This window comes from Manis javanica, chromosome 5 (assembly GCF_040802235.1).
Source record: "Manis javanica isolate MJ-LG chromosome 5, MJ_LKY, whole genome shotgun sequence".
NCBI lineage: Eukaryota > Metazoa > Chordata > Mammalia > Pholidota > Manidae > Manis > Manis javanica.
This window is the reverse complement of record NC_133160.1, coordinates 104,734,737-104,762,735: the sequence shown is the minus strand read 5'-3', so window position 1 is coordinate 104,762,735 and position 27,999 is coordinate 104,734,737. Positions and strand designations below refer to the sequence as shown.

The 27,999-nt window shown below is 39.7% G+C and overlaps 1 protein-coding gene across 8 annotated transcripts in view; it reads right to left on the bottom strand.

Annotated features, from left to right (window-relative positions):
- The window catches only part of WDFY3 (WD repeat and FYVE domain containing 3), a 281,845-nt gene that overhangs the window by 213,978 nt on the left and 39,868 nt on the right, over positions 1-27,999 (bottom strand). The window contains exon 1 of one of the 8 annotated variants that reach the window (XM_073237350.1): positions 18,909-20,724. The exons of the other annotated variants lie outside the window; for them this stretch is intronic. The gene's annotated coding sequence lies outside the window, so the exon portion shown is untranslated. Of the gene's footprint in view, positions 1-18,908; positions 20,725-27,999 lie in introns of those variants that run through there. 8 annotated transcript variants of the gene reach the window in all.

The window sequence follows — 27,999 nt, the reverse complement described above, 5'->3', positions numbered from 1 at the left end:
GCCAGGGGGATGGAATGTCTGAGGCCCCTGAAAGTTCCCAACCCACTTGGCTGAGTGTGCCAGGATGACTTCGTCCACCTGCCCTTTCTCCAGAGCTGCAACCTCTTTGTAATCCTTGCCCCTTAGCCACCTTCTCAGTGTTGAGAAGTCTTTCAAAGTGCCCCCTTTCTTTTGTCTTGGAATGGTAGGTTGTGGTACCTGTTCACAAGTGGCTGGAATCTCAGTCTCTCTGAGTATTCTGCCCGTCTTTGCTTTCCAACCCCTCTAATCTCCAGAGCACCATGTAATGTGGGTTCATGCTACTGGAGCAGATCTCCCGGGGTGGGTGTTTAGCAATCCTCAGATTATACTTCCTCCCTGCTCCATTTTTCTTCCTCCTACCTGTGAGCTAGGGCTGAGGGAGGGTTTGGGTTCCATCGGATTGCAGCTTTGCTACTTTACCCTTTTCTGTGAGGTCTTTTTTCCCCTGATATTGGCTGGCTGTTGCAGTCTTCTGGTCACTCTTTCAGGATTAGTTGTCTTTGCTGTATTTTCATGTTATCTGTGGTTTGGGGACAACGTTTCTGCTTCACTTCTCATGCCACCATCTTTTGCCTTGCCTTCCCAAATAGTAAATTTTTATAATAAGCATATATTAACAGTAGCACTTTCCAGCTACAGACACAACCTTTCAACTATTTCACCAATACAAGTGGAACTACAAATAGTACAAAATGTTCTTCCACCTCTGTAATGATGTCATGGTCCTGGGGCTTCACTGCTTTTTCAGAAGAGCAAAACTATTCATAAATCATAACCAGAAATATGTAACTCCTTTGCTTTATTCATCATCTCCAGCTTTATCACCTACTGTTATAGCCAAGATTCTTTGCCTCACTTTCAATCCCAAATCCCTGCTTTTGTGGCAATGGGAATTCCAATACAATACTACTTAGGAAAAGCTAATTCTGCATCCCCCAGACAAAAAACAAAACAAACAGGAACAGCATTCCAAAGAAAGTGCTGTTCCTTCAAAGAACTCCAAGAACATGGGTGTAAACCTAAGCTTTAAAACCTACCTGTCACTGAGAACTCACACAAAACAAAGTCTGAGTTTGGTGTGGGAAAAATGAACACTTCTAAATAGACAGCACATCATTGTGTGATGGTTGCCTATCCAGTTATACTCAACTTCTAGAATAAAATTAACTGATTGACTTATTGAAAAGCCTAGCAGCTCTCACTGTGATTATTTGTTCCTCATACGTCCTTGAAAGGACTCTCTCCCTGAGATGTCCCATCACACCTTAAGTGAGTTTAAAAAAATGCCTGACTTGACGTCCAGAATATATAAAGAGCTCACATGCCTCAACAAACAAAAAACAAATAACCCAATTAAAAAATGGGCAGAGGAACTGAACAGACAGTTCTCTAAAAAAGAAATACAGATGGCCAACAGACACATGAAAAGATGCTCCACATCACTAATTATCAGAGAAATGCAAATTAAAACTACAATCAGGTATCACCTCACACCAGTAAGGATAGCTGCCATCCAAAAGACAAACAACAACAAATGTTAGCGAGGCTGTGGAGAAAGGGGAACCCTCCTACACTGCTGGTGGGAATGTAAATTAGTTCAACCATTGTGGAAAGCAGTATGGAGGTTCATCAAAATGCTCAAAACAGACCTACCATTTGAGCCAAGGAATTTCACTCCTAGGAATTTACCCTAAGAACGCAGCAATCAGGTTTGAGAAAGACAGATGCATCCCTATGTTTATCGCAGCACTATTTACAATAGCCAAGAATTGGAAGCAACCTAAATGTCCATCGGTAGATGAATGGATAAAGAAGATGTGGTACATATACACAATGGAATACTACTCAGCCATAAGAGGGAAATTCCTACCATTTGCAGCAACATGGATGGAGCTGGAGAGTATAATGCTCAGTGAAATAAGCCAAGTGGAGAAAGAGAAATACCAAATGATTTCACTCATCTGTGGAGTATAAGAACAAAGGAAAAACTGCAGGAACAAAACAGCAGTGGAATTACAGAATCCAAAAATGGACTAACAGGTACCAAAGGGAAAGGAACTGGGGAGGATGGGTGGGCAGGGGGGGATACAGGGGGGGAAGAAGAAGGGGGGTATTAAGATTAGCATGCATAGTGGGGGGAGGGAGGGCTGTACAACACAGAGAGGACAAGTAGTGATTCTACATTTTGCTATGCTGATGGACAGTGACCGTAATGTGGTTTTTAGGGGGGACCTGATACAGGGGAGAGCATAGTAAACATAGTATTCTTCATGTAAGTGTAGATTAAAGATTAAAAAAAAAAATCAGTTCCTGTGTGCTGACCTCCAATGAGTTCTACACAGTGGTATAGAGGGCACGTCAAAGTGTGGGCAAAGGGTCTGTTTGTTTCTATGCAGAAGATCAAGGCCTAGCTTGGCTACCCAGAAAATGAACTAAGATACAATATGAGGAGGAGCTTCCGGCATCAGCACTCTCTGGAGGACTCGTGCCGGGGGATGAGCATCAAAAAGCCTCCACAGGGATCCGGGCGATGCTGCGGTTGTGGCTGCGTCCACCCCACCGTTTCCTGGACTTGCCATTGGAATGAGGAGGGAGATGTCTAGGCTGGCATGTGCATACAGTGAGACAACGAATTTGACCGGATCTGTACTGTTGGAACTCAACCAGGAGTTGGGAGGGGTGCAAGTTGTAGCGCTCCAAAATCTTACAACTATAGACTATCTATGGTTAAAAGAACATATGGGATGTGAACAGATCCCAGAAATGGGTTGCTTTAATTTGTCTGACTTCTCTCAGACTGTTCAAGTACAGTTGGACAATATCCATCATATCATAGACAAATTTTCACAAATGCCTAGGGTGCCTAAATGGTTTTCTTGGCTTCACTGGAGATGGTTGGTAATTATAGATTTGCTTTGTTTATGTCACCGTATTCCTATTATGTTAATATGTGTGCGCAAGTTAGTTAGTAGTTTAAAACTTATACGTACTTAAGGTACTCTACAAGAAGATATGTCAAAGAAATAATCAATCCTCCCATGTTTTCTTCCATATGCTACCTCTATAGCTTTTCTTCTTCCTTTCTAATTACAACCCTTAAATAGAATTCGTGCCTCATATCGAATTTACCGTGTATCACAGTTCTTCCAAGTGGTAAAGATACCTCGAGATAAGTGCTGGGCATAGAAGCCACAGGGCATAAATCTGCAAAGAAGTAAAAAGCTAACCTTTTCAAACAATATGGCTTCTCTCTCACTTACCAACTTCACATCTCCCTGTCTGGCCCCAGAAGATGACTGGTTAGCCAGAGACGGGTAAGATTCCTCAAGGGAGGAACAACCTAAGACAGGCACAGTTGCAGGGGGGCCATCAGGTAAGAAATTGGGGAACAACAGTGTGAAGCTTAGAACCTCACCCCCCCTGTGTTGAGAGAAAGCTTCTGCATCCATGGATGTTTTATTGCCCTTGTCTAGCTCGGATTAGCACATAGTCTACAGGCACACACCTGATCATCTACAATTGCTCTCTTACAACACTAAACTATGTTTTCTACCTTTATCTTGCATCTACCTACCACTTCAGCAGTTTATTAAAAATAAAAATAATAATAATAATAAAGGGAGAAATGTGGGATCCACATATAAATCAAGTATAAAAATCAAACGAATATTCATATTTGACCTGATTGTTTATAGTTCATAATGCGTGATCAAAACCGAAAGTTTCTGTGATGAATGCCCTTGTACTGTTCACCATGTAAGAACTTATTCACTATGTAAGAATTCGTTCACCATGTAAGAACTTGTTCGTTATCCTTCAGAAGATTGGAGACTGAAGAGAACTAGGTTTGAGATGGATTAATGACTGTGCATTGAGCATTGACCCCCCTCTACAGAATTTTATTGTTGCTAACAACCATTTGATCAATAAATATGAGAGATGCCCTCTCAAAAAAAAAAAAAATGCCTGAAAGATGGGTATGTGCTTTTTCTTGAAGAAAAAAATCCATATACATAAAAGTAGAAGGCAAAAAAAAAAAATAAACAATAAAATAAATAAATAAAAGTAGAAGGCAAATAGATTCTCAGTGTAAGACAAAACTAAAGCTTATGTCATCATAAATTATGTAAACCTGATGTGTGAACTATCAGGCCTTAGTTCATCAATATTACCTAATTCAAATGTTAATAAGTTCAGTATTTAAATATCAATAAACTGGCAGTTTCTTACCAAGGCAAACCTATATTTGTCATGTATCCAGCAAACCCCATTCTTAAGTATTTACCACAGAACATGGGTTGGCAAATTATGACCATGTGCCATATCTGGCCCACCTGCTGTTTTGTAAATAAAGTCTTATTGGAACATAGCCACACCTATTAGTTTCTGTGTTATGCATGGCTGCCTTCATACTACAAGAGCAGAGTTATCTACAACAGAGATTATATGGCCTAAAATGTATAGCCTATCTGGACCTTTACAAAAAATGTTTGCTGATCCTTACACTGGAGAAATTATAGCTAATGATCACACAAAATCCATACACAAAGTTTACAACATCTCTATTCATTACAGATAAAAAATGATAACCAAAATGTCCTTCAACAGGTTAATGGATATACAAAACATGGCACATGTATACAACTCAACAATAAAAGTGAATATTGATACATACCATAACGTGGATGATTCTCACACACATTATACTCAATGAAAGAAATCAGTCTCTAACGGTTATATGCTATATGATTCCATTTCTATGGCATTCTTAAAAACAGGAAATTATATTGATGAAGATGGATTAGTCACTGCCAAGGGTTAGAGGTTGGAGGGAGAGTATAACTATAAAGGGATAGGACAAGAAGTTTTTTGGGGTAAGTTGTATACGTATCAAAGTTCACAGAGCTTTTTACCAAAAAAAGGTAAATTTTACTGCATAACAACTTAAAAAATTATAAAACAATATGATAATTTAAACAGCAGAGTGAACTAACAAGGAAAGAGTTTCTAAAAATTCAGGGAAAAGAATGAGAGGGAGATCAGATCAGAAAGGTGAGTTCTGGGTCACCCACTCTGGGGTTTTATTCCTGGCGTTATCAACAATTCACTATAAGGCATTAAATCAATAATCCATCTCAGTATTTCTTTGTGATTTTTGTACACACAGTTTGCCAGAGGATATCTGAGGGTGAATATAAAATCTTGAGGGCAATACTTACCCTGTCAAATATGACATACTACATGAAGAAATACTGCAATTCAAGTTATCTCAGAACACCTCTATTCTGCTCTCCAGATTAGCCATAAATATAAAGTTGTAGTTTCTATCATAGCTGTCAGCCCTTTCTACACACTCACATTTTCTTACTCTGCCTCAAAGCTCTCCTACATCTCCAAGCTGTGTAGAAAATCTGGCATTTTATTCCAAACACACATTCAAAGCCTCTACTGTGCATGTTTTAGTTCTGTACATGGTTTGCAATTTTCTTTTGAGCAACCAGACCCACAGACTTCCCCTGAGCCACCAGTAAACTAACTGCCTCCCAGAATTAATAAAGATAAACCTGGCAAATACAAAATAATTTTCAGGGAAAATATGAGGTATGATTTAGTGCTTTCAAGACCAAGAATAAAAACAATTGAGAAATATTGTATAAATTAGTTTACTTTGTGAATCCAATAGGTTAAAAATATGAAATATGAAAAACTGGAAGATAAAGATCCCCATACCAGTAAAAACACCCAAACAAATCACTTCTATTGTGTACAATTAATAGACCATGTCTCAAGTTAAAATGTGGAAAACAAAGAACTGAGGAGTGACTGCTAATACACAGAACTTTTCTACCAGCATCAAAGAGAAGAAAACTTTTTAAAGGGCAAAATAAATTTTTCATGACAGAAAGCAAAACCTCTAGCTTTTTGTGGTATTTTAAGAAGTCAACAAATTCTTAGACACTTGCACTTGCAAAAGGAGGAGCCTATCTCCCATCATGGGAAATGGGGGACTCACTTCTAACAAACAGAATGTAGGGAGTAACACTATGTACCTTCCAAGACTAGGTCATTTTCAAAAGCTCAAGTCCTAGCTCTGCCATTTACAGTAATTCCTCTTTCAGGTCTACTGTCAGGATTAGAGATAACATATGTAAAAAAAAAAGCCTTTTACTTGGTGCCAGGATATTAGAAGCTTAACAAATAGCTTCTAAGCAATTGATTAGAGCCTCAAAGTCTCCTGGAAGATGGGAATTATCAACATTTAAAGATGAAAAAGCTTAGTATGTTATTAAATGAATCAAAGTTATAAACTGCTGATATCAAATCAAACCACAAAGAGTATAAAGACATTTAGAAAATCTTTTTGCTTTCCATTAGGTCGAATCAAATGAAATGCCATTTTTATTAGGTCAGAAAGGGTAGAGTACCTGCAATTTTATATGGTTAAACCTAACAATTATCGAAAAGAAATACAGGTGGGCATAGAAATATTCCTAAATAAGCATTTTCTTATTATTAAAAGTTGAAATGAATTTGTATCTCAGAAGCTACTGTATAACAAAAATTGAAGCTAAAATTGCTACATAATGATACAGTCAGTTTTTTAATAGCCATTTTCATTTGTCAGTTATTAACCCAGTCTATTCTGAGATCAAGCAAAAGTTCAATGTATTTGTATACAGTTATAGCACTCTCATCATAAAGATCACTAGGAGGCACTGAAAGTGAAAGAAACGATGTAGAAGCAAGCCATTTATTCACCTGAACAGGTCACAGATTTTAGTTTATGGAATTCAAAACATGTTTTTCAATGAACAACAGAACACTTCCTCCAAATCGGACAAAAGATGGGTCTTATAAAAATTGGGAGAAAGTTTGGGAAGTTGGCACCCTGAGACAAAAATACAAACTCCCATTCATTTAATTAACATGTACTGAGAGCCAGATACTAGACAGCTGCCATGAGGTAAACACAGATAAAAGACTAGTACTTTAAATATATCCATGGTAAAAAGGAGAAAATATTCCTTATGAGCTTCTTTTTTATTTATCATTTTCAGTGGCAAATTATTCTGACCTAATTAAATTCAATAGTGATGGATGTATTTCTAAATATCACATAACTTATGCTTGAAATCATATTTTATCAATGACACTTAAAACAAGTTCTAGGTATTCACTTAATCTTCAAAACAGTACTCTGAAAAACGTACATTTTATAGAAGAGAAAATTGAGGCACACAGTGGTTAAGGAACTATCCTGAGGTCACAAGACTAGTTAGGTGGTAGAGCCTTGATTTAATCAGGCTGCCTGGCTCCAGAGTTAGTGCTTTTAATGATTTCCTCATGTTACCGCTCATGTTCAACTTCGTTATGTTACCTCTCAGATTCCATTTTATTAGCATGGATCCAAATGTAGTCAAATTTCTGGTTCCAATCCTGACACTAAAGGCAGAGGACTGAATGAAAATAAACAAACTATTCTTCTCATCCACAGTATTAAAAACTCTGACTCATTAACCTGTTAATAGTTTTTTCACAGGTTGTAATTTATCTATGAACTAATAAACTTTGAACTGACATATCATTGTTAGAGTAAGTAGCAAACTTGAATCAAAGATATGACCTTGAGCTAGGCATAAATAGATGAAATGGATCAAGCAACTGATGCAAACAAAAAGAAAATTTTAAGTACAGAATACATAGGCAAAGGCTCACAGACGATCTAGGAGGACTATTATTGGAAGTGAATGTTTCAAAAAGTAATTTGATGATTGTAATGTTCTACTATGAGTTGGCAAACCGCAACTTATGGGCTAAATTCTTCCTGCAGCCTGGTTTTTGTAAATAAAGTTTTACTGGAACATAGCAATGCTCATTTGTATTGTCTAAGGCTGCTTTGTGCCATAACAGCAGAGCTGAATAGCTGCAAAAGACATCAGATGGCCCACAAAGCCTAATATATTCAGAGTGGGGCCTTTAACAGAAAGTTTTCTGACCTCCATGCTCTACTTAACAACAAATGTAGAAAACAAATGTAAAAAACATGATCTGATCTTTTTAAAAAGCTGATTCTTGACATAAGCATATATTAATATCAAATGCATTCTGTGGCTAGAAACCTGAAGTTGAAGGGTGCGGGTAAAATTGTAACATTTCCAGAATATCTCACCTGGCTTTAGTGCATTTGCATATACTTAGGGGTGGAGAGAAATTACCTGGGCAACGGAGGGCATGTCTGAATCTGAGAGGTTAAGGGGAGGGGCCTGCTTGTTTACATGCTTGCTTCTTCCTGAGCAGGGGAGAGAGACCACGCTGGACAGCAGTTTGTAAGCAATAAATGGGTTTTAAACTTGATTTCTCCCTTTGACTGATTTTGGTTTTTAGAGGTATTTTGCCCTGGATTTCCCCTCCCTAGACTTACAGCTGGCAGAAGTCAGCAGGAATCCTCTGAATATGAAATCTGTCATAAAGGGTGTGACCTTTGGGAGGGCTGCCCCTGTGGATGGTGGGGAGGCCCCAATAGAAATGCAGCGACAGAGAGCGCCGCTTCACCTTCAGTATCCCTGCAGCTGTGGGGCTTCCAATTTAGGAACCCCTAGTAGGGAATTGGTCTAGGGTAAAGTACCACTAAAGGGGTGGGGCCTTCCCCAGAACTGAGGAAGGGTGGAAACACCGGAAGCTGCAGAATTAGCCGTCCATGATTTGGAAGACTGCTAAGAGACCTTAGGGGACTGTGTAGCAAGTGGCATGGTAGGGTCTCTTTACATGGAGATAGTGGAAAATGTTATACAGGAGAAAGAGGATTATTGAGAGGGTTAGCGAGAAGAGAGAGGGACTTAGGCGGGAGAGAGACACACTTCAGCATTGCTTGGAGGAGCTGGACAATAACCTATGTGATGCTATAAAGGAGAGAGACAGTTACTGAAAAGACAGGTCACGCTCCTAGAAGACTCCTTAGCAGCAAGGGGGAGGCAGCAGGAAAAGCCACGTTGCAAGAGGCCATGGAGGAGGGGGAGGAGGAAAGAGTGGTGCCTTCAGCCCTGGAAATGGTGGAGGCAGGGCCACTGGCAGATCTGCTACCCAGGCCACCACTGGAGGTACCATCTTCTCCTCTTTTAAAGGCCTGCCCAGCTGTAATTAAGAAAATATGAAACAACTGTGGGCTCCTCTAGGGGAGGAGCAGCCCCCTCCCCAAGTTGTGGAGCACACCATGCTCCACCCCTATACCCAGGATGAGCTGGCGGACAGGAGTGTCTGGTGTAGGCAGAGGTCATTGCAACCTCTGCCTACATGGCTTTTACATCTCTGGGATTGGGGGTGGAAAACAGTGTTATGTCGGGTACTGAGATGAGTAGAATGGCTTCCCTGATAACTCACCCTTCCCTCCGGCAGCAGTTGCAAAATGCCCGTCACACCTCAGGGAATCAGACACTCCTAGAATGGCTGACAGCTGCCATGAGGGTAGTTTGGCCTAACCAGGGTGATTTGTGATATTTTCTCAGTAGTTGGAAAATGTATGCAGAGCTTCAATAGGTACTGCGGGAATTGGGTATGAAAAATATCATCCATAATATGGACCCCCAGAGCCCTGATGAGGAGGTGTTCACTATAGGAATGAGAAATCTGGTGCTGCACACAGCTCCCACATCTTTCTTTGGGTCCTTAGTGAATACTCTTGCCCCCCGCGTCCCCCACCTAGGGCAACCCATAAGTGAGTCTGCTCATACTTTAGCAGATCTGGGGGAAGTCGAAACAATAAGGGCACGGAGGGAAGTATGGGGCACGGAGGGAAGTACAGGACACGACTGAAAGGAGAAGTACAAACGGCCCCATGAAGGTCTCGAGGACCCAGATGTGGGTTGATTTAATAAAGGCCAGGGTAGTGAAAGAAAAACTCGATAGGCAGCCCAATAGAATTGGACACGAATTGAAGCCAGAGCAGCAGCTCCAGCTCCTGAGGTCCAGGACATGGAAACCAGAGTCAAGGCCTCATGCCCAACCTGTGTCCCTGCAAAACTTCCTGGGAGACAGTACTCAGGATTTGCCTGAGCCCACAATACCCCCCAGGAGAATGATTGGGTATTGTGGTTTGACTGGGGAGGGGGGTTAAAGTCCCCACCTTGGGGGACATGGTGGGGACCAGAAGTCACATGTAGAATTACCAATTCATTGGTCTCCTATGAATATACAGTGTGTTCTGGTGCTGGTAGACACAGGAGCTGGGTGTTCCTTGATTCACAACAACCCTGAGTATTTTCCTGGGACCCCTGCTGTGACAGATGGGTATGGGGGTAAGGCAATTAGAATGAAGAAAGCCCAAATCTCACTGGGGATAGGTAGGGTGTTTACCCCCAAAGAAATATACTGTGTACATTTCTCCCATCCCTGAATGTATTTTGGGGGTAAAATATTCTGCAGGGCCTGTGGTTACAGACTACTGCAGGTGAGTTCAGACTGAGAGTACATGTGGTAACGGCAGTTCTGAGGGGACATGCTTGGCACCCACCTGTAGCTCTGCCTGTACCTCGGTGGGTGACAAATATTAAGCAGCATAAATTGTCAGGGGAGCACAAGGAAATTGGAGGAACTCTACAGGAGCTGGAGAGGGTGGGCATCATAAAGCCCATTCATTTCCCCAGTGTGGCCAGTGAGAATGCCAGATGGCTCCTGGTGTATGACTATGGACTACAGGGAACTGAATAAAGTCACACTCCCTTTGCATGCTGCTGTCCCCTCGATAGCAGACATTCTGGACACCCTCAGCCATGAGCTGGGAAGGTGTCATGTAGTAGACCTTGCTAATGCTTTCTTCTTTATTGACATAGCACAGGAAAGCCAGGAACAGTTTGCCTTCACATGGGAAGGCCGGCAGTGGACATTCACTGTCCTTCCATAGGGATACCTCCACAGTCCCACCATCTGCCATGGGCTTGTAGCCCAGGACTTGGCCACATGGAAGAAACTGCAAGAAGTGGAGTTGTATCACTACATTGATGACATTATGCTCACATCTGATTCTCTTGCAGTTTTAGAAGGGGCAGGTCCTAAACTGTTGCAACATCTACAGGAAAAAGGATGGGCTGTGAACAGCACGAAGGTTCAGGGCCCTGGTTTGCCTGTGAAATTTTTGGGGGTTGTCTGGTCAGGTAAAACTAAAGTTGTTCCTGAAGCAGTCATAGACAAGATCCAGGCTTTCCCCAACCCTACCACTGTAGCAGTATTACAATAGTTTTGGGGTCTTTTGGGCTACTGGAGAGCGTTTATCCCACACTTGGCACAAATTCTGAAGCCCTTATACCGATTGGTATGAAAGGGCATCAGGTGGGACTGGGATGAGAGATGTGCAGCTGCTTTTACTGCTGCCAAGCAGGCAGTCAAGGCCGTACAGGCCTTGCATGTAATGGACTCATCAAGGTCCTGTGAACTAGATGTTCACGTAACCAAAGATGGTTATAGCTGGGGTCTTTGGCAGCAGCTTGAATGGACATGCCAACCTACTGGATTCTGGTCACAACTATGGAAAGGAGCAGAGATCTGGTACACCTTGATAGAGAAGCAACTGGCTGCTGTGTACCACACCTTGCTGGCTACAGAGCCCATTGCTGGAAAAGCTCCGACCAAGGTAATAACCACCTATGACATCGTGGGGTGGGTGAAGACTGGACCCGAAGGCCATGGAGTGGCATGGCACAGACACCTACACTGGCCAAATGGGATGCATATTTACAGCAGCACAGTGGCCTCTCTACTAGCCCCATAAGTGTAGAACTCCAACGCTCTTCCCAGTGACTTATACCAGTGGAAAGCAGGAAGAACTTGCTTTTCAGCCCTTGGTAGCTGAGATTCCTTACGAGGGAAAAGCCCCTATACCTCAAGATGCTTGGTACGTAGACGGCTCTAGCCGTGGGCAGCACCCAAAGTGGAGGGCTGTTGCTTTCCATCCTAAGACTGAGACAATATGGATGGAGGATGGAGAGGGGAAAAGCAGCCAATGGGCTGAGTTGCAGGCAGTATGGCTTGTGATCACCCAGGGGCCCTCCCCCATAGTTGTCTGCACTGACAGCTGGGCTGTCTGTCAGGGCTTGACCCTGTGGCTACTGACATGGTATCATGTCAACTGGATGGTTGGTCGCTAGCCCCTTTGGGGGCAAGAGTTGTGGCAAGACCTATGGGCCTCTGGTCAGACTAAGACTGTTACTATACATCATGTGACTGGCCATTTGCCTTTGGCATCCCCAGGGAATGATGCAGACACACTGGCCCAGGTGCACCGGCTAGAAGAGAAGTCTGCCTCTGATGTAGCCCAATGGCTACACCAGCGTTTGTTGCACATGGGGCAAAAGAAAATGTGGGCTGTAGCCCATAGGTGGGGCTTGCCACTGACCTTTGAAGAAGTCAGCAGAGCCCGGAAGGAGTGCCTTGTGTGCTCTAAGAGGGACTTACATCAAGTCCCACAGCAACATGGGACAATAGTAAGAGGGCCAATACCCCTTGTCAGGTGGCAAATATTGGGCCTCTGCCATTATAAGAAGGATATCGGTATGCCATGACTTGTGTGGACATGGCTACTGGACTACTGGTTGCTTTTCCTGCATGTCGTGCAGATCAGCAAACCACCAAGAGGAGCCTGGAGCATCTCTTTGCAGCCTGTAGTTGGCCGCAGGTGATTAAGAGTGATCAAGGCACCCACTTTACTGGACATGCTTTACAAGAATGGGTGCAGCGATTAGGAATAAAGTGGAAATTTCATGTACTATATAATCCTACCAGGGCAGACATAATAGAGAGGTACAACAGTTTGTTGAAATTTGGCCTGAAGTAGGACACCAGTAGTCTAACGGGGTTGGTCAGTTCGCCTATGGACGGTGCTGTGGCATTTGAATGAGTACCCATGTAAAGGAGCTTTGACCCCTGTGGATATGCTCACACACATTGCTGCCTTTCCCATACAATTGTACGTCCAAATCAAAGAACAGTTATTGGAGGCAGGATATGGCCAGCAGAGTAACATCCTGCTGCCAGCCCCTACTACATTCAACCCTGGAGACACTGATATGGACCTGGCCCTGGACATTTCGACAAAAATTCCAGACACCACCAATTATAAGACTAATATTATCTTATGTATCACCAAGAAAAAATACTTTCAATCAAAAAATGATGATAAATTTCCTATCACATCTACTGTAAGATGATTCTAGTTTCAAAATTCTGCATATAGGAAGAACATGTGCACCTTAAAATAGATGAGATATAGTGTACCATTCTACAATGATATAAATTCACAAGTAAAAGGTAATAGGGTTGCAATACATCTACTAGACAGGATTTTCTACTTTGTCAAATGGACAAGGGTTTCTCTGTAACACTTTGCCAATATCTCTACGAATAAAGAAATATTAATGGAAAACAAAGAACTAAGGTTTTGGAAACTGTCCCACATGTAAGGCACTTATAGGTAAGGAGATCCACTGTTAAGTCCCATTGTACAACCATGTCAATTACTCCAAAACATTAGTGGCCTTATTGGGTACATTTAGGTGACAGAAGACTGAAATAATACATGTGGAATAAATGTTTTCCTTTGATATTAGACACATTAGATATGATCACATTATTTCAAAATAGCATAACACCTCTATTTTTCCACAGAAGCACATACATGAAAAGTTCGTTGAGTCCCTGTTTTTCTTTGGAGAAAGGAAGGGAGTGGGAGGGGAGACGAAAGAGACAGAGAGTGGGTAGGAAGGACAAATTAGAAGCCAACCTCACAGATACAAATTTACCATTTTATTTTTGCCTTCAAAGTATTAGATTACCTAATTTTATATCTGACAATGAATAAATACACAATTGAGAATTCTATAACTACAAAGCTTTAATACATAATGGAAATAGTTTTTATAAATACTGTTTTAATTCATTCTCCTACTCAATTAGACTTCAAAAATATTTCAAAATAAACCTTTAACTTAGTGTTTCATTATGTATGTATGTATTTATGTGTAATATGTCTGTATCTAACATATAAGAATAAGGGGAATATGTACATTAAATATAACACCTGTTTGAAAGTGGCTCTTCTGCTCTTAAGACAATGGAAGTTAAAATAAAAGAATACTGAGTATTTACTAAGTACCAGACACTGTCCTAGGTACTTTAGATAAATTCATTTAACCTTCAAAACAACTCTGCTCTTACTACCTTTAGCAGATAATAAAACAGACTCAGAGAGGTAAAATTCAAAAGTCACACCTCTGGTTAAGTGGCTTAGTTATTCCTTCAATAAATGGCTAGGTAGAGATTTAAACACCTTTCTCGTATGACAACCTGTTGCCAAATTTACTTAAAAGGTCCTTAATATGTATCAAATAGAAATAAACCAAACTTTCCCAAGCTGCCATTTTGTCTTTTTTTTTTTTTTTTACAAAGAAAACAACAATGTTGCCCATGTATGCAAATTCTAAAAGCTGGCTCCTAGGGCATTCCCTCCCCAGAAAGCTCTCATCTCTTTCACAACTTCTGTACAACATCTGTGTATATCCTCTCAAATCTCAGAGTTCCAGGATTGTGTAACTGTTTGCCATCTGACATGTCTACTGGATGACTTACAGACATCAAAAAATTAACACTGTCAAAAATCAAGTCTTGATTTGTCTTCACACTGACCTCCAACCTGATTTAAGCATATTACCATTCACTGGTCTGCTCAAACCAGAACCTGGGTATTATCCTCACTTTCCTTCTCTGTCACACTTCATGTCAAGTCCCATTAGTTCTATTTACAAACTAGATCTCAAATCTATTCCTTTTCTGTGGGTAAAATTACAGTATTTTCAGAATCTCTTGCCTGGCCTTAGTGCATCTCCATATCAATAGGTGTTTCCAAGGGGAGGAAAAGAATAGCCATGTCCATATTAATAGGTGATTACAGGGTAGGGGGAGCAAGGGTGTATCTGCACCAAAGAGGTTTGGTGGGGTCCCGTTTTACAGTCAAGTCTCTAGAGACATAGCCGAGCAGAAGTGGATGACTGCTTGTAAGCAATAAACAGTTTCTCCAACTTTATTTCTCCCTTTGACTGATTTTGGCTTCAAAGGTAATTTGTCCCGGTCTGGGAACTTATTCCCCCAACCCCACCCCAGAGCTACATCTTCTCTTCCATCACTATAGATGAAGCTGCTATCATCATTCATCTGGACTTAATATAATGTCCTCCTCATTATTTTTTTGTTACCTTTTCTCTTTTTGTAACTTCCAAATCCTTCAATAGTTTTCAATGTGTTGATTGAAATCTATATTCCGTATTGTGACACCTTAAGCTTTAGATAATATTATCTTTCTACTTCTCAAACTTCATTCCACTCTACCTCTGGGTATATCCAGGCCGCCTTTCAACTCCTCAAACACCAACTGTTCACACTGCAAAGCATTCCCTCTTCCTCTAACTCCTCGCAGGGTTAAATCCTGTGGTTCTCAGCTTCAAGGTCACCTAAACTGAGGAGTCTTTTCTGACAATGTAGAAATACCTCGTCTTCCCATAATCTTCTATCACTTCACCTTCCTCATCTCTTCCATAGACAGTACTCATCACTGTTGGGAAATATGTACTGATTAACAGAAATATTTATTGTTTATTATCTGTTTTCCACCAGATCATTAACTCCAAGTGAACAAGAATATATCTGTTCTATTCACTGATATATACCCAGAACCTAGTAAGATGTCTGGCACATATCAGATAGTGTGGGTAAAATTGAAGAATTTCCAGAATCTCTTGCCTGGCTTTAGTGCATTTCCATATTAACAGGTGTTCCTAAGGGGTGGAGAGAAGTAGTTCATCTCCATATCAATGGGTAATTACCTGGATGACTGAGGGTTTATCTGAACCTGAGAGGTTGGGGGAGGTCTCGCTTGCTTCCCCAGAAGCAAGAAAGAGGGCTCACAGACGCAGTTTGTAAGCAATAAACAGGTTTTAAACTTTATTTCTCCCTTTGACTGATTTCGGTTTTAGAGGTATCTTGCCCAGGGATGTCCTCTCCCCGGAGTTACAATTAGAAACTCCAATTTTTCTTGAGTAAGTTATGTATATTAGGCTAAAAAGACTAATTTTCGTACAACTGATTTAAACTGTTTAAAGCTACAAGTTTAAAAGTATCACTTTCTCTCTTAAAAATGTATCAACACAGCTCAGATATTTGATTTTTAGAAGACCTGCAATAAGCCTTAAAAGTAGTGAATTCTGTGTCACATTCATTTTATAGGCAATACAGAACTTAAGAAATGACATTATTTTTTAAATCCAGAATCTATGTGAAAGAGTTACAATAAAATTATGAATATTTAGATAATAATTAACTCATTGTGGGTAAAATTATAATATTTCCAGAATGTCTCGCCTGGCTCTAGTACATCTGCATATCAACAGGCGCTCATGGGTGGAGAGAAGTATGGCTTTAGGGCATTTGCATCATTCCTCAGGGTGGAGAGAAGTTCATCTCAGTATCAGTGGGTAATTACCTGGGCAACTGAGGGCATGTCTGAACCTGAGAGGTTAAGGGGAGGGGCCTGCTTGTTTACGTGCTTGCTTCTTCTTGAGCAGGGGAGAGAGACGGCCCTAGGCTGCAGTTTGTAAACAATAAATGGGTTGTAAATAAATGGCTTGTAAACTTAATTTCTCCCTTTGACTGATTTCGGTTTTTAGAGGTATTTTGCCCCAGGATTTCCTTTCCCCGGACTTACATTCATTCAATTGGATTTATGTGCAATCTAGTTAATTTGCAATTAATAAAAACAAGTATAATATTTTAATAAAAGCATACTGTTAAAATTTATTTACATTTTGGACAAACGTATTTGTCTTGCCAATGGCTTCAGCCCGGGCACAGCGTGACCAAAGAAATTGACCACAAAACACTCTTTGGGGTGAAAGGGTCTTACCCACTCCAGGATTCTCACCTAACAATCTACACTTTTTCAATTTTCTACAATGGTCCCTGTGTGAGAAAGCTAGAGCACTGTAACCAGATTCCACCAGTGAGGATCCTGGCCATACGAACCCCAACTTCCCCACACTGGTAACATGCAATAGCAACAGCAATAAAATCTTGATAATCCTCAAACCAGAGGATTCAGCCTATGCAGATTAAGTAAATGTACTTCACAGCACAAACTCTCACTAAGCACAAAATACGTTTCTACACTTGTTTACTCATTCCTAACAATCATGCCAGATTGCTCACAAAACTTTTACCAAACATTAGACAAAGTCAAGCCTCTCTTTAAACATTATTTTCTTGACAACAGCAACACAATCATAATTCTCAAGCCAGAGGATTCAGCTAGGTTCGAAGTCCCATACAGATTAAGTCCAAAGCTCATTCATTCCAGCCATCACGTGGCTGCTGCAGCCAGGGGGCGCATCCAGGACACAAAGACTGTAGAAGAAAATAATCATGATTGTTGGGGGCCAGTTTGCTGTTATTACAGAAATACACAGGTCAGCTTCCAGGCCTTTTCCCCAAGGTGCCAGAAGAGCCAGTCATCGCTGGTCCATGTGTTGAAATGTCCAGGGCCACGTCCATTTTACTCCAGTAAGTCCAGTAGCTGTGTCCACACAAGTCTTCGCATCTGACACAGGTAGAGGCCCAATATAGTCTATCTGGCACCTGACGAGGGGTATAGGCCCCTTAGCTGTTTCAACATGTGGCCTCTGGTCACCCCCTGGTCCCTCAGGGCAGATACCTTGAACTTCCCCTCAGTCAAACTGTGTTCCCCAATCACCTTCCTGTGTGGGCTCAAGTGAGGTTGGCTCGTTTTCCAGCAGGAATTCTTGCAAACACACAGGTGGGACCCGTGACTCTGTCTCTGACCTCTGCCTCTTTGGTCTTAACGACTGGAACTGCTGCTCTGGTTTCAGCTGTTGCCATAGCTCTAGTAAGATCCTATTGGACTTCCCATCTAATTTCTTTCCATCTGCTCCTGCCATATTAAATCAACCCACATCTGGTTCCTCGTAACCTTCATAGGGCCCTGTAAATTCTTCTTGTGAGTAACAGGTCTTCTTTCTTTCCAGATTCTCGTTGCTTCTGCCTCTCCTAAGTCTGCTATTGTACATGTCACCTTGCTTATGGGCTGCCCTAAGTGAGGGGAAAGAATGGCCACTAGAGACCCAAAGAGGGATGTAGGAGCTGTTTGAAGTACAATATTTCTCATCCCAGTAGTGAAAACCTCTTCATCTGGGCCATAATTGTCTAGACTATAGATGGCATTTCTTATGCCTAGCTCTTGTAGCACCTGTTGGAGCTCAGCATATGTCTGCCGTCTAACAGGAGAGGATGGCAGATCACCCAAACTGGGCTACACAGCACAAAGTACAGTCATAAGCCAATCGAGGAGGGGGTGACTCCCTGGGGTCTGATGTGCATTTTGTAATCGCTGCCTCAAGGCAGGCTGCACTGTCAGGGAAGACAGCTTTCCCATCTCTGATCCCGACAGAACAATTCCATCCACCCCCTAAGTCCCACAGATGCAGGAGCCAAGCTGACTCTCAGGGCTTCTGTCCAAACCAGGAGCCCAAATCCACCAGCTCAGCCTGAGTACAGGGGCAGAGCATAGAGTGCTCCATGACTTGGGGAGGGGGCTGCTCCTCTCCTTGGGGAACTTTCAGCTGCTGGGTCTTTATTTTCTTTACAACCACTGGATGTGCTTTCAATACAGGAGGTGCCAGTGCCTCCGGCACCACCCCTTCATCCTTCCCCAGCTCCTCCATTTCTGGGGCTGGTGGCAACTTTCTCTCCTCTCCCCCAAGTGCCTCCTCTGCTACAGCCTTTACCTTTTCTACTGTGCCTCACAGCAATGCTACCTCAGTCTTCAGAAGCTCTCTTACCTTCAGCTCAATGCTGCACAGCTGCTGTTCTTGTGCCATCCCCACCTGTACTTCCCTCAGGAATTCATCCTTTTCCTTGATGGCCTCTTCCTCCTTCAGAACACCTGGCAGCGCTGCCGTCTCATCTCCAATGGCTCCTTGCTGCCGTTGCTCTCATGCTGCCTCCTCCCACATCCAGGCCATCTCCTTCCTCAGGGAATCCACAGGTTTGCAGTTCAGGTTCTCATGCCGCCTCCTCCCGCATCAATACCATCTCTATCCTTAGGGCATCCACAGAAGTCTGCAGCTCGTGTTCTCGTGCCACCTCTTGCAACAATGCCACTTCCCTCCTCAGGAAATCTACTGAAGTTTGCAGCTCACGTTCTCATGCTGTCATTTCTTGGGTCTCCTCTGTAGACCTTTTTAAGACTGTGAGAAGCAGCCAACCAACAGTCCCCGCTGCCTCACGGGCACTCTGCTTCTCAAAGGCTCTGCTTACTATATTAAGAGCCACCCCTATTGCCTCAGGTGTCACCTCCACTTGCCTCCAGTCCTGGGGTGGGGCCCAGTCCTCTAGGAGGCAAGCCACCTCAGACCACATACCCATTGGGGATGATCCACTGTCTCCCCATTCACAGGGGTAGCCCACTGAAGTACCCCTCCATAAGGGCAGCCTGTCTTCCCTTGATCAACAGTGAACCCTACCGACTACGCCAATTGTTTTGCCAATGGGTTTCAGCCCGGTCAAGTTCGCTATAGATTCAGTATGACCAAAGAAATTGACTGCAAAACGCTCTTTGGGGTGAAAGGGTCTTCCAAAACTGCCCTCTGGCCCTTCTCTCTCTCTCCTGCTCAAGCAGCAACAACACCAGCCCTCCCCCTCACCTTTCAGGTACAGATAAGCCCTCTGTTGCCCAGGTAATCACCCACTGATGAAAGATGCAAATGCACTAAAGCCTACTTCTTTACACCTCTGAATGCCTGTTGATATGCAGATGTACCAAAGCCAGGCGAGATATCCTGGAAATATTACAATTTTACCCACAGTATTTTATAAAGGAAATGACCTATTTTGGTTGGGTTCGAGGATGAATCATAAATTCCTGTTCTACTCTGTGGTGGTTGTGAAATATATCCACAAATTCTTTGATACTCCTCCCTTCAAAGACAGTCTCCTCATATGAGTTATATTCAGTGACATGTTTCTCAGGAATAGAATGTAGTCGCAGTGTGTGTCAGAAAAGACACCGACTCCTTCCTGCTCTCTCTCGACTGATCACTCAGTCCAGAGGAAGCTGACTCCCACCTCGTGAGGGCAGTCATGAGCATACTCAAGTCGTCCCATGAAGGGACCCAAGTCAATAGGAACTGGAACCAATGAGTCCTGCTTACAGCCAGCAAGGAACAGGCCTTCTGTCCACAGCCATGTTAGTGTGCCATCCTGAAAGGATCCTCAAGACCCAGTCAAGCTTTAGCTTCATGACTACAACCTCATGAGAGATTCTAAGTCAGAACCACCCAGCTAAACCACTCCTGAGAGCCTGACCCACAGAAACTGTGATAACAAATGCTTTTTTTTTCAAGCTACTAAATTTTAGGGTAATTTATATCACAGCAATAGGTAACTACTATACACTCATTCACTCTTTCAGTAAATATAAATCTGTGCCTATTATGTCCCAGTCACCATGCTCTACAGACAACTGGAAAAATAAGATGTTATAACTACCCAGAGGGAAGAGAAATTAAGTAGTCTGGCAATACAATGGAGGTGCTCTAGAGGCAATACAATGGAGGTGCTCTAGAAAGGTACATACAAGACCCTAACTGAATACTTAGCACAATACCAGATTTCGAAAGAAGGGAGAGGAAGATAAGGGAAGGATGCTGCTGCAGGAGGAGAGTGGATGTGGGCATATTTATCTACATGTAAGGAGTGAGGAAAGCCTAATAACACATGAAGGGACTAAAGGTACAAGCACTGGCTAGATAAAGAAATGTGTTATATGCCATATTCTGAGGCAACAGAAAGACACTGAGAATTTCAAAAAGTAGAGTAAGAAAATCAGATCTGCATTCTAAGAGGAGGACTCTTCATGAAGTACAGAAAAGGGTTTCAAAGGAGCTTTTTCTAATCCAGACAGTTAAGAGGAAACTGCAGCTCTTCACTTTAAGTAGGATGATGGTCTGAAATATGTTAGCAATAAGCAGGACAAAAAGTACTAGGGGAAATCAATACATATTAAGAAGTTAAGTATAAAAAAATAGGACCTCATGATTGTATTTGAAATTAAATTTTATCAATATCTCAAAATTCTAAAAAAGGAAAGTCACAGTAATATGCAAATATTTAGAATGAAAGAAAAATCTTAGTTGTTTTTTATGGCATACCTTCAAAAATTTAAAAAATCACCAGCACATTCTGAAAATGGCAATATACTTTAAAATTATGACTGTCCTAAAAAAAACTGGAGATGTAAAGTCAACATGAAGGCATAAGCAGTTTTGTATCATGTTAACACACCTAATCTAAAACCTCAATCATCACTTATAGCTATTAAGTCCAACTCTTCATATATTTCTAACTTTTATTGCCAATATCAAGTATAGCTCTATTTTTTTTCACTTTAAGATAGAAGGATTAAGAGAATATTGTATTACCTCTCCTTGAGTACGTGAGTCAGGTTATGTCAAAATACAACTCACTGTTCTTATTTGGCTCTTCTGTTTTTCTAAGATTGAAATGAAACTTCAGGACTCCAAGTCCTCATAAATTTTCAACATAGAACTGGCTCTAAGCTATAATATAAACTCCTTTAGGACAGAGATCCTGTTTTAAAACATTTTTCTCTTCCTAGCACTGAGCTCATGGCATCTAGGTCACAACAGAAAATTTTTAAATATTTATTGAACTGATTTACCCTAAACAAATACTAGCAGTCTGTTATCACAAACACACACCTACCTACCTACCTACCTACAACACTTACTGATGAAATGATGTCTGAGGTTTATTTCAAAATAATGCAGGATAGAAAACAGTGCATGTGGATATACATAAAACAATTCTGGCCATGAAATAACCTTACTAATTGTGAGACTTATCAGAAAAACGTCAAAGTAAGCAATTGAGTTTGGGGAGCAATCTTATTTTACGTAATAGTTCATGAGATAAAATCAATTTGCAACAAACTTAGGTTAAATTGCTTTTTCTCAGAGGCTTTGCCTTTAATTTATAATTCAGTATTTGTGTAACATTTTTACTTCATAATTCTAAGTCCCACATAATTTATTTAGGAACTACAGTTAAAATATTGGGAGAAGTATTTTTTTATAATAAAGGGAAGGTAATACAAAGTTTATGTGAAAAAAATGAAAATAAAATCTGTGTATTTTCACAAGAGAAGAAAATAACATCTGATGTTACAATTTTCTAATCATTGTTGCAGTCTTAAAGGACACAAAATTAAGTTATATATTTCTAACATCTAGAAAGCCTAATAAATACAGGCATTCAGTTATGGCTTAAAAATTAAGAGTCTTAACATTACTAGATCCTCACTGAAAATGTTCCTCACAAAATACCAGTACTCTCTTTTTTATGAAATTCCTAGAGTTTCATTAGTAGACTACTTCTGGAAATAAAAGTGATATTTAACATGAAATTAAAGGATCACTTACTAGATTACATAAATAAATGGTTCTTCCTATTCTTTTTAGTCTTTCTGTGAGCCAAGTTTACAAGCAACATTTCACTTTTTGTCTCCATGTTTCTCACTCTCATTTCCAAAGAAAGTGCAATACCAATTAAGTAACTCCAAACTTGCTTGTTTTAATATATTAATTTTCCTAACTCCAGGATTCATTATAAAGTTGGTATTTACAGTTCTTTTTGGAGTACTGTTAACTAAGTGAAATTATTAAAAGCAAATTTTAAAGATATCTATTAGAAATATTTTAAAAGGCACATATTAAAATGATAAAATAATCAATTAAAAATAAAACATTTAATGCAGTATTCAGAACAATGTTGTTCTGGCATAAGGATGGACCTATAGACCAATGGAAAAGAATAGAGAGTCCAGAAAAAAACCTTCACATATATGCCCTGTTGACATTTAACAAGGGAAGCAAGATTCTTCAACGCAGAAAGGACTTTAAAAAAGAAAAATGGTTCTGGGAAAACTGGAAATCCATATGCAAAAATATGAAGTTAGACCTTTACCTTACACCATATACAAAAATTAACTTTAAATAGATCACAGGACCAATTTAAAAGCTAAAACTATAAAACTCTCACAAGAAAACTTGGGATCAATTCTTCATGACCTGGGATCTGGGAATGATTTCTTAAATAGGACACCAAAATGACAGGTATCAAAAAAATAAATAGATAAATTGGACTCTGTAGAAATTAAAAACTTCTGTGCATCCAGAGAAGTCAAGTAGTGACTCTAAAGCATCTTACTATGCTGATGGAGAGTGACTACAATGGAGTGTGTGGGGGGGACTTGAAATTACTGGTGAATGTAATAACCACAATGTTGCTCATGTGAAACCTTTAGAAGACTGTATATCAATGCTACCTTAATAAAAAAAAAACTTTTGTGCAAAGGACACTATGAAGTGAGTAAAGAGATAACCCAAAGAAGAAAATATTTGCATATCATATCTCTGAGTAGGGCTTAATATCCAGAACACATGGAAAACAGGACCCTACAACTCAACATCCAAAAGATAGGCCAATGAAAAAAATGGGCGAAGGAAGTGAACAGACATTTCACCAAAGAAGATATACAGTCTATGAAATACAAAAACACATGAAAAACAGCTCAGTATCATTAGTCATCAAGAAAATGTACAACAAAAAACATGAGATACTACTTCAAATCCACTAGGAAGGCTATAATCAAAAAAAATGGAAAAAAACAAGTGCCAGCAAGGATGTGGAGAGAACAAAATACTTGTGTAGTGCTGGCGAGAATGTAAAATGGTGCAACTACTGTGGAAAACAGTATTGCAGTTCCTCAAAATATTAAACAGTTACCACATGACCCAGAATTCCACTCCTAGGTATATACCCAAAAGAACTGAAAACAGGGTCAAACAGATACTTGTATTCTAATGTTCATAGCAGCAGTTTACATAATAGCAAAAGGCAGAAATAACCAAAGTGACCATCAATAGATTAACAGATAAACAAAATGTGATATGTATACATATACATGGAGTATTACTCAGCCATAAACAGGAATAAAGTTCTGATACATGCTATGACATGAATTGAACCTTGGAAACATACCTTGAAATATGTCAGACACAAAAGGAAGGATAAATACTGTATGATCAATTTATATGAAATATATAGAATATGGACATTCAAAGTAGAATAAAGGATACTCGAGGTCAGGAGAAAAGAGAATGGGGAATTATTGCTTAATGAGTACTGAGTTTCTGTTTGGGATGATGAAAAAGTTCCAGAAATAATGCTGTGGCTACACAACATTTGGAATGTACATAAGGTCACTAAACTGTATCCTTATAAATAGTTAAAAAGATTAATTTCAGGTTATGCATATTTCACCAAGATTTTTTTAAATGAAGCATTTAAGATTCAGCATTACTCAACAATTTAATTAGATCTAAAGCCTATCACAACAAAATTTTCAGACCAACACGAACTGCTATAGTACTACCTTCAAAGTATATATATCCAACATTAATATCAAGCATCCAGTTCTACTGGCCATACTAAAAGAGATGTCTATAAAGTAATCCAAATGAAGGATTTTTGTTTTTACAGCAAGAACTTAGCATTCAAGACAAGCTAAACTCACAAACACTACATGGAAATGAAAACCAAGTTCATTGTGAGTTTGAAGTCTTTAGTTCCTATTTCCACATCTACAACTCTTTTTAAGCATGAAAAAAATGTTCATTCAAATTTTTAATAATCAAAACTCTAAAATTTCTAGATAGTAGAAACTTAAAGTGTGCAAAAGTCTTAACAGGACTGGGGGAAAAGGTCTTAATTGTATACGCGCTCAACTTTACAATATGTCTCATGATTTTGGCAAGTAGCACAAAACTAATCATTTGTCATGCTGTTTTCTAATCGGGAATGCTACTGTTTTCCAAAAACTAATGAAGAACAACTGTTTCATAATAAACTTCATCCTGAAATTACATTTGATGTTCCTAATCCACAAAAATATAGCTTTATCAAAACTGAAGGAGAAAAACAGCAGCAGACTCACAGACTCCAAGAAGGAACTAGCAGTCACCAAAGGGAAAGGGGTTAGGAGAGTGGGTGGAGAGAGAGGGAGATGGGGATTAAGGGGCCCTATAATTAGCAAACACAATATAGGTAGGTCACGGGGAAGACAGCACAGCACAGAGCAGACACGTAATGACTCTGTAGCATCTTACTACGCTGATGGACAGTGACTGCAATGGGGGTGGTGGTGAGGACTTACATGGGTGAATGTTGAAACCACAATGTTGCTCATGTGAAATCTTCATAAGATTGTATATCAATGATATCTAAATTTTTAAAAAAAGGATAGCTTTGTCATACAGTTAGGGGTAAGATACTAATCACAAGCAGATTATGTTTTATCATCATGAAGGATAGCTATAAGAAAACCATCTCTTTTGTATATAAGCTCTAATTTTAGAAGAGGAATGAACAATGTCACAAACTAAAGCAAAACAGGAAAACACAAAAATGACAATTACGAAATACAAAGTGCAAACAAAAGGTTAACATTTAGTCCATTAAGTTAAGTTTATAAGAAGCAGGCACAGGAAAAATAATGAATACAGACTTGTGTGCAACATTTACCTGTGATTATACCAGTCCTTTTCATCCACTACTTGCCAGCAAGCACTTTATCTTGCCACGATTCCTACCACCAGTTATCCTCAGTGAAAAAAGAAACCAAATGTGGACTTGACTTATGCAAACGATTTGTAATCATTATGTGGAGAATTCACTGCATTTCCTTCCTGCCTCTGTCAAAGCATTTTCCAAAGAATACTGATATTCTCAATATATGGTTACTGGCAAGTGACTGGTCAGCTTCTACTAAAGGAGGGGGAAAGCAATTCTAAAACTCTAATGTACTTCAACTGGGTTTTGATGTTATCAAGAATGTTATTCCAGACAGAATACAGGCCTTTAAAATAAAATGAAGGAATATGGGAGCTTTTGTGATTTCTAGCCATTCTTTCAAACTAGTAAGAGACTCTTGATAAATTGAAAATGAATATGCTGAATCATAACAATTTCCAATTAAAAACAAAACAATTTCCACAGAGGCTCTCAAGTGAAAGCAATAAGATTTCAGTTTAAAGTAACTGTAGTATAAAGAAAGTTCCTTTAAAGAAATTGGGAATTTTTGAGTACTTTCTATGTTAATGTTTAGACTCTGGCTAGTGAATATAACTGTTTCTTAGATTCAATGACAAAAGATATTTGTTGATTCTACTCTGGTAACAATGAACATGGAAAACATGAATATATATACACATACAAATATATATGTATACAGTAAATAGTGTTTACTTTGATTTGACATAAGAGATGTAACTTTTAATGCATCCATCAACCAGATCTCTTTTGAGTTATTTCAGTGATACATGGCAACGTATTTTTGTCTCTGATCTACCGTCTTTCTCACCTTTGTTTCTATACACTTCAGATTTGTAGAGATGGTGGAGTTACAGAAATCAGAAAGAGGTCAGGTCTGGTGCCAAGATCATTGAAAAAAGGCCAGAGAGCCTGGGAGGCCAGTTGGCCAAAGCCTACGAGGCTAGTCCAAACTTCTCTCTTTAACTCACAAGGACTGAAACCCATAAACCTAGGTCATTGTGCATAGGAGCTTTAAAAGAATAGATAATTACTGTAGCTAGATGAAAGGTATTTAAGTGCTAATTGTATAGACATTTAAAATTTTCTGCAATAAAAAGTTAAAAGTAAAATAGGCATATTCTATGTATAAAGTAGATTAGTGTGGTTCAGGATTTAAAATGTAAAATTGTGGGTCAGTGATAAATACAGCATACAGAATTATCCCTATTTATCTGATATAGGTAACTACCTCATTCCCTTACTATTAAACTGAGCAAATTAATTTCAAATTCATTATGTTTTGTAACTATAATTCAAAATGCCAAGGCAATAACAGAGATGATTAATAAATATGACTATGCAAAAACATTTTTTAAATCTTTGAATGGCAAAAAAAAAAATTAAGAAATGATTAAAGACAAATGAGAACACTGGGAGAAAATATCTACAAATTTGTATTATAGATAATGAGCCAATATTCCTAATACATAGAGACCTTAATAACCGAAGGAAAAAAAGACCAAAAATCCTAGAGAAAAAATGGGGAAAGACATGTATAGATAACCCCACCTATATGTATATATGACTCATATATCTAAAAGATAGAATTAACTCACAAGAAAAATGCTCATTAAAACTACATTGAGATACTATTTCTTTGCCCTTCAGGTTGGCAAAGATTCAAAAGCTTAACAATATACTTTCTTAGTAAGGTTGTCAAGAAACAGGCACTCTCATACTAGAAACCATCTGGATATATTAGCAGACAGGATGAATAAACTGACACATATACACAAAGAATGAAGACAACCTCTGTGAATAGATATGGAATGATTTCTAGGTGTATTTTTCAGGGAAAACAGCTAAGTGCCAAAGTACTTATATAGATAGCATGCTACTCTTTGCGTTAGACAAAAAAGGAAATAAGAAAACATACATATATCTGCTTATCATTACAAAGAAAAAAAATCAGAAGGATAATCAAGAAACTAATGGAGTTAGTTACCTAAAAGAGTGGGGTGTTGTTTTTGTTTTCTGTTTTTATATAAGTGAAGCAATTTTGAAACTATTTTACATTAAGAGCAAAGGAGTAAAAAAAGTTGGTACTGTTAGGAGTCCATGTTCTCAATATAGGAAAAGAACTGGAGGAACTTGTACTTCTAAAATAGGTATCTATGTTCAAACATCTATTATCTATGTAACATGAGCATATGCATGCAAATGTGCACATACATATATATGTATGCAAATATAACAATA